This window comes from Thermobia domestica, chromosome 7 (assembly GCF_964235325.1).
Source record: "Thermobia domestica chromosome 7, izTheDome1.hap1.1, whole genome shotgun sequence".
In the NCBI taxonomy this organism is placed as follows: domain Eukaryota; kingdom Metazoa; phylum Arthropoda; class Insecta; order Zygentoma; family Lepismatidae; genus Thermobia; species Thermobia domestica.
In genome coordinates, this window is record NC_137460.1 from 242,510,517 (window position 1) to 242,519,239 (window position 8,723).

Genomic DNA, 8,723 nt, shown 5'->3' on the forward strand with positions numbered 1-8,723 from the left:
CTACACAGACAAGAAACCAATCTACTCTTTTCTGCTAACAGATTTTGACTCCAAATACACTCATCCTAAAATGGTGTTGCTACAAATCATCAAGTATCTACTTTGAGCTAATATAGAAAACATTGTCAAAACTAGAAATGGATTTATCACCCGTTATGAAGACCCGAATATCAATATAACTCTCCGAAACAATATACCTTATGAAATATTTGGCAAAACTGCGAAACCAACAAAGTAAGTCGATCGCATATTAAAACAACCAACTCCTCCTTGAAAACCACACTTGTTTTCTGTTGTAATCAGAGGAATGATAATCAAATAAGCGATGAAGTTCTTGAAGAACTTAAACAAGAGGGTATTGACGTTAATAATTAAATCGGTGAGTAAGAAAAGAGTACTGGTCCAAAATCAGCCATTTGGAGTAAAGTAACACTAAAAACATAGAACTACACATTGCAATGAAGAACTGTGCAGTTTGCAAGCCCTCGCACGTTATAGCAGCTAGCCATGGTGTTGAATGAATGGAAAAGCAGTCTTTCCTTGACTAGTACTCCTGTTCCTCTCACGTAATATAATCCGGTTTACAACGAAAGTATATGATTTCATCCAATAACTATAACTAGGATGCGTGCCCAGGACAATCACATAGTTGTGCGATTTTTAATGACGTTGCAGGCGAGCAAAGGGTTCAATAATATATATCATTATTTCCCTGTTCGAGTACATTTCTACAACCTTGTGGTAGAGATCATGGAACTATCACAAGGAACATAAGTAAACATAGACATGACCGAGTATATCTCCCTCAAAGAATACGCAGACATGATCACTGCTAGTAAAAGAACCAAACCTTTTACAGTGAAAACAGTCACGCATGAAGATATACAGTAGTAAACTTTAAGGATTGTTGGGCTACTGTTTACAAGAAAACAACTAAATCAATAAATAAAGACGACAAGGAGACTGTATCTGCGTATAATATATTTGTATATGACAGTGTCATGCCAGTGTTATGTTCAAACATATGATTTCATCGATGGGTTTAACACTAGAGCATTCAAGATGGTCAAGTACAATGCCAAACAAACTTTACCGGTAAACCAAACCCACACAGAACCTTTTGCAATAAACGAGCAAAAACTTCAAGACTTCGTTAAGTTGATGAAGTAGGTGCCTAACGAAGCATTGCCATTCTAATTTTGTAACACTTTTGCTCGGTTGCACCAACCGACGGTTAAGATCGGATAAGATAATCATTTGATTATTTTTATCTTTGGATAAGAATCTTACATCGTTGTCGCGATGTATCTCAAACCTGATCACCCTACCGCCGACGAGTGCGATATCTTTCATGTTAATTGTATATCTGATATCTTAGTCACATGTTTCCATTTTAGCATACATCTAACTTCAGCACTAACACTAGGTTTTCCTGTTATCACCATCATCTCGAGTCGTCGAGACAGAAGAACTAACCTACTTTTGTGTACTTAACTCTGTGTCTGTAAGCATGGGCGGAGTTAGGAATTGTCTCCTGGGGGGCACGATAAATACAAATGAGAATTGAAGGATCTTATAGCTAGCAGTTTTATTTTTTGCCAAAAAGTTGGGGGCAATGCCCCCCAAGCCCAGCCTATGTCTTCAAGTGTTGCGTGTACGCTCTGCACGTCATCTTTCATTGCCATCATGTTTATTACATAAAGAAAAAAATCATGCTTAGATATTCATTTTCTTTCTTAAAAATCGGCACCACGTTTTATTCACAGTTGTGTCAATTATTTTATAAGTTTTGTATCCAACTATACACATTTACTGTCTTCTAAAATAACCTTCTGTTTGTTGTTTTCACAAATTTTCATTTATTGATTGCTCTTAGACCATCAAGCAATGAATTAAATCATAAATTTAGTACGTTTCTGCCAAACAGAGGGTGTAACCAGGGCCGGATCCAGGATTCTACGAGGGGGGTGCACCAATAACTACCAGTACATTAGGATTAAATTTGAGTTTTCTAAAAGCCTTTAGGCATCAGTGATGTGAATGAAGATTTTTTTTTGGAAATGCTAAATGTCTGCTCTCGATGAATTCTTTTCCTTCAACCTTCAGAAAATTGACTTAAACTATTGATTTTGCAAAACTCACTGCTAGCTTCTCACTTTAGGTAGTGTGTATTTACAACGAAGAGGGTGTGCACCCACACTTTTGCACCCCCCTAAATCCGACCCTGGAAGTAACCTTCTAATGTCTAGAGTTAATAATATTATGTCCACCATCATAGCAAAATATTACTCTTAAACAGAATTTCTTCTCATCCTCGCTCTTTATATATATACTATGTGATCAAAAGTATCCGGACACCACAAAACATACGTTTTTCATATTAGGTGCATTGTGCTGCCACCTACTGCCAGGTACTCATTATCAGCGTCCTCAGTAGTCATTAGATATCGTGAGAAAGCAGAATGGGCGCTCCGCGGAACTCACGGACTTCTAACGTGTCAGGTGATTGAGTGTTACTTGTGTCAGAAGTCTGTACGCGAGATTTCCACACTCCTAAACATCCCTAGGTCCACTGTGTCTGATGTGATAGTGAAGTGGAAACGTGAAGGGACACGTACAACACAAAAGCGTACAGCCCTACCTCGTCTGTTGACTGACAGAAACCGCCGACAGTTCAAGAGTGTCATAAAGTGTAATAGGCAGACATCTATACAGACCATCACACAGGATCCACTCCAAGTACTATGACAGTTAGGCGTGAGGTGAGAAAAGTTGGATTTCATGGTCGAGCGGCTGCTAATAAGCCACACATCACGCAGGTAAATGCCAAACGACGCCTCGCTTGGTGTAAGGAGCGTAAACATTGGACGATTGAACAGTGGGAAAACGTTGTGTGGGGTGATTAATCACGGTACACAATGTGGCGATCCGATGGCAGGGTGTGGGTATGTCGAATGGCCGGAGAACATCATCTGTCAGCGTGTGTAGTGCCAACAGTAAAATTCGGAGGTGGTGGTGTTAAGGGTTGGTCGTGTTTCCCTTGGAGGGGGCTTGCACCCCTTGTTGTTTTGCGTGGCACTCTCACAGCGCAGGAATCCATTGATGCTTTAAGCAGCTTCTTGCTTCCCACTGTTGAAGAGCAATTCGGGGATTTCGATTGCATCTTTCAACACGATCGAGCACCTGTTCATACTGGACGGCCTTTGGCGGAGTGGTTACAAGTCCATAACATCCCTATAATGGACTGGCCTGCACAGAGTCCTGACTTGGATCGTATAGAACACCTTTGGGATGTTTTGGAACGCCGACTTCGTGCCAGGCCTCACCGACCTACATCGATACCTCTCCTCAGTTCAACACTCCGTGAAGAATGGGCTGCCATTAGTGATGGGCACTATTGAATACTTTTTCCTATCGAATGATCATTCGATAGTTGTTTTGAACTATCGATAGCTTTTATTCGATAGTCCGATAGTTTTTTTTTTTATCCATTCAAATATTTTGTTCCTATGTGCTTCTCTGCTACCTCAACGTTCATTCGATAGTCTTACTCACAAGACTACACTGGACTAGACTCCCTGGTGTCTGTAGAGAGAGGCCCGCAGATTAACAATGCGGATGAGAGGGAAGAGCGCTGTTTACAAGTAGAAGTGCGTTGCTGCGTCGCTCGAATGAAGGGTCGGCGGCAAAAGAAATTCGTTTCTCCTTTGCAATGTTTATGACAGACTTTTCCCTCAGCAACTATTCAACCCAATCTCCTGTTTTATTATTATTATTATTATTATTTATTTTATGATGCTCATGCTATTGTATCAAACATATTATTGATAAGAGTAAAAGTGGGACAAAAAATAATTTCGAGAATACAAATATTGCTTGACGATTTTTTTCTCTAAAGTGCTCTTTACTTAGGAAAACCCAGGAAAAACCTCACTCAGGATGGCTGGCCTGAGAAAAGATGTTACATCTTTTCGACCGAGTGACCCCACCGGGAATCAAACCCGGGACCGCTTGCAACAAAGCGGCTACGCCACGCATGGCCACGTGGTAGAATTGAAATAAGGATTACATTATTGTAGAATTGTTGGGACTGCAACATTATTTGTGTGTGGAGTAGACATATCCCGATAAAGAATATCTATTATTTTTTTAAAAAATTCCATTATTTTCCTTTGTTTTTTTTATATTTGTCTACTCAGATAGCTTATGATGCTACGCATATATCGGCGCAAATCTGTCTTCAACATTGGGGTGGGGGGGACGGGTAAGATAATTCCTTTTTTTCCTACCGATGTTCGAAATATTTTCGATATGAACTTCAAAAACGATGCTGTGGAGGATCAGGGGAGCAGAGTTGTCTTCAACACACAAATCAACATTTATCCCCAAAAAGCACATTTCAAATCGGATTATTGTGAGGGGGACATGTCCCCTTCATTCCCCCAGGATTTGCGCCAGTGCCGAAGAATACTAATATGATGACTGTACATGCTGCCAGAAACTGTCCTCAAGCCACTGGTATCATAATGTCCCTTGAGCTAACCAACCTTCCCCTTAACTCATAATACTATGCAAAATAATAATAATAATAATAATAATAATAATAATAATAATAATAATAATAATAATAATAATAATAATAATCTGAATTTCCACTTAAAGGCATTAACTGTTGAGCATTAAATTAGATTTCATTTCTATTTTAAATTCCCTAAGAAACCTGTTTTGAACATCACTAAGTTATGAATCTACAAATGTTTTCAGTCCAATTATGAAATTATAATATTGCCAAAAGAAAGAAAGATTAGTATTTTCAAAATTTCAGTTACGGTAAGTAAAATCGTAAGATTTTCCTCTTCTCAGCATCATAACTGGTGCGTGCTTGACAGTTGTTCACGTAGGGGAAATTAACTCTCCCCTTAGATCGGAGCTAGGTATATACACCCGAATATCGAAGCATCTCTTTTCGGGATGCAATACACCTCGAAATGGAACTTGAAGGGAAATTATATCCTCCCCTCTCTTACGGTGACACGATAACGTTGCAAAATGAGCAAGCATATGTATGCAGTCACTTCTTTCCTCAATTCTCCATTGCCTGCCATTGGCTGAAATTCATTCGATAGTTTTAACAGACTACTATTGGTTGAAATTCATTCGGTAGCGAAAAGCTAGTAGTGATATTAAGCCTTCTTCAGGGCCTCATAGCAAGACACTACAGCTCCTGAAGTCTTAATATAACTATCGATAGTACCAAACATTTCAACAGGCTGGAATTCACTTGCTGATGTTCAAAAACATTCATTCATGTGGCGCGTTCTACTAGGCTCGGAAGCGGGCGTAATAACACTTCTTGCTTCTCCCTTTCAACATGCAGCAAGGCGACAGAGCCGCCTAACGGTAAACTATCGATAGTCTGGTCTGGAGAATGAAAGCAGTCTGTCAGATAGTTAAGCTCAAGTGCTAGCGCGTTTGCCCCTACAAAGAAAAAATCATTCGATAGTCTGCCGGGCCTAACGAATACATTCGATAGTACAAAACTATCGAATAATTCGATAGTGCCCATCACTAGCTACCATTCCCCAAGAAACCTTCCAACACCCGATTGAAAGTATGCCTGCGAGAGTAGAAGCTATCATCAAGGTTAAGGTTGAGCCAACACCATATTGAATTCCAGCAGTACCGATGGAAGGCGCCACGAACTTGTCATTTTCAGCCAGGTGTCCGGATACTTTTGATCACATAGTATATATATATATTCCACGTTGCCTTCGACACATATCTTCATATCGCTTACTGTCAAACATCGCTTTGAATTTTCCTCAGCTCATCTTCAGCAAACAGTAGTCATTGCCCTTAACACACACCGCCCTCTCATAACGCCCATCACTGCAGTCATTGTAAGAAAACGTAATACGGTATCTGGTATAGATAAATATCATATTGCAATATCAAAGAAAGTCCGTAAGCAGTTCTCAACATTATTTCTCTCATCTTTAGATCCATCCTCCGCATTGGCTACATACCATTACAATGAGGTACTTCAATGATATATACAGTATTGATTCTGGCTTTCTATATTGGTCAATGCAATTACAAAGACTTCAGGTACAAACACTTACCAAATATAATCTAGTACAATTTTATCAAACAGTTTTTCACCCAAATTTCGTAATTAATGATCAGTTATTACCACTCATTAACTATATCACAAATTACTATAATACTTCCCGACCATCTTGCTAAAATATAATTGATCATGAGAAAGCACTTGATGAGGTTTGGCACCGTAGAGTAGTATACGAACTTCTAAACTTTTGTCTTCCTGTGTCTTGTACATTGTCCTGTTACCTATATGTGTTATCATTAATCACATCTTTCATGCCATGTTTCTTCACTGTGGAACATCCCAAGACAAAAGCGGTGAAACCCCAACTGAGACTGGACAAACTGAATTCACTGAGAGCAGCTTGCGAAAGCAATTTGAGTTCACACAGTGTTATTATTTGCCAAAATTCTTATTTCCCATTACCATGCTAAAGGGGTATGGGTTAGTAGTCAGATTTTGATGGTGTGTACCCATTTATGATGGAACTTATGTGCTATACAATTGCTTGAATGGCTATTCAGCATATATTTTTACTTGGCACGATAATTCCAACTACCATACTACTTATCTCGTTAGCTCGTTTTTGCGCCAATATTCGGAATGAAAGATTTCCTGCTTTCGTAGAGTGAAAATTTCAACAATTTCCTTGAATTACAAGTCGATACTGTTTCATGCTCGGTGAAAAGAATATCTGGATTTCTAAGTGTTTCCTAGCTCATAATGAAACGCACGTACGATTTTATTAGTTTAATTTTATTGATAAACAGTTCACATGACAGACTACGAACAGTGTAATCAAAATTTGCAGTGTAGTTGCCGAACTCTTATAGGCATAAAGCACCATGGAAGATATGTATTTCAGGACACCTTGTGGGGAAATTCTGAACTAAACTAGCTTCGTGCGCGCACCTTAATGAACGAATGATGACTTTATTATCCTGGCATAATTTGCATCCGTCGAGGGCATTGAAATACAATAATGCCAAACCAGTACACGCTTTCTTCATCTTTATTCCATTGCTGTTAGACAAAGTCGGGAGTGGGACAGAGAGGCATCCAAATCCATCATTTAGGTCTCGTATCTGGAAAAAACAGTCTCACATTTGTTACCTCATTTAATCTAGATCTTCATTTGCAGAGCGCTTCATTTCAGCTTATTTAGTCAAAGGTTGATCACATGCTTCTTATTCTTATTCAGCCTGCTCCTACAGTCACGTTCCATTACCTGCGCTTCTCTTCTGCTGCATGTATAACGTGGTTTGGCAGCAGGTTGCGAGTATAAATCGTACTCACAATGCTTTTGAACTGAATAAAAGTATGATGGGAAGTCATGTTCTTATTTTACAGACATCTCTGGAAGCTATCAATATACTGGAGAACTTCAGACCAGAAATAAACCAAGTGAACGAAGTTAAATGGCTAAAAGGAGATTTGGATCTCCTCGGGTATCAAGTGTTTCTGTCAAGGCGTTACGTAGTTCTTCCAGTACATCAATAATCTGATCCAGCTGACTAGGATGTATCTTCAAATATCCTACTTTTGAACTCCATCGAGAATCACTTTTACGTTTCAGACCAATCCTGACGTATTTTGGAAGAATACTCCACCGGTGATTAGATTTAGAGAACAAAAACAAACATTCCATTGTTCCAAGCAAAATGACTGTTAGAATGTTAATGTGCGAAGCGTGTACATCAAGAAGTTTCAGGGGAGACTGTTGCAAGGAACGAATAATGCAAGAGGATTAGCATTTCGTATCAAAGTTTGACTCCATAATATTGACTGACCATTGTAGTCTGATTATCATACTTTTGACCTCTGGAATCGAGAATGTCAAGTCCATTACGCTGAAGTTAATTCAATTTTTAAGCAGAAATGCTTTCAGTAGTCCGCAGTCTTTCTCTCATAGCAATCTTCTCGAACTTAAACTGATTTTGGCTGTCCGTCTATAGGATAATTTGCTACAATTGTTTCAGATGAGAGAAATCAGATGTTGATTCAAATATAACACTGAACTATTTCGCGCTTTTCACAGCTTCAAGTATGTGTTAGCGAACTTTTTGTCCAAGAAAGTTAATTAGTTCATTTTAAACGTCGTGAGAAAAATAATACAACACTCTTTATTTTGACTTCTTTAGGGTAACCGAATCGATATAAGCTTTTATGATCGGATCATATTTCGACTGTGTCCCCAATTCGGATTTCCAGTTAGATACTCTCTGTGCCTGCGAAAGGGAATGTTTTGTTCCGCAAGCAATAGAACCAAAGTCACGTGCTCCAAAACGTGTCTCTTTCTTTATGTTTGTCTCTGCAGACTGTCATCGATCAGTTCACACTTGTTTATGTGACGTTATGGATCTTTTCATTTCCAAAAAATGCTGACTGATGGCTAGTACTGCTTTCATGATCCTCAACTCTTGGATTCAGCTTTCTTCACTTTGAGAAAACACCAGCGCTACAAAACTGGTCCATTACATGATCTTATCGAGGAGTAAGACACAACAAAAACAAAATAATGCTTACTTCTGTGGAGAGAAGTAGAAATAAGTTCTTTAAACCTTCTCTCCAATTGATTTTTTTTCCAAACCGGTCTTTGGAAAGGAGATGTCTTGAA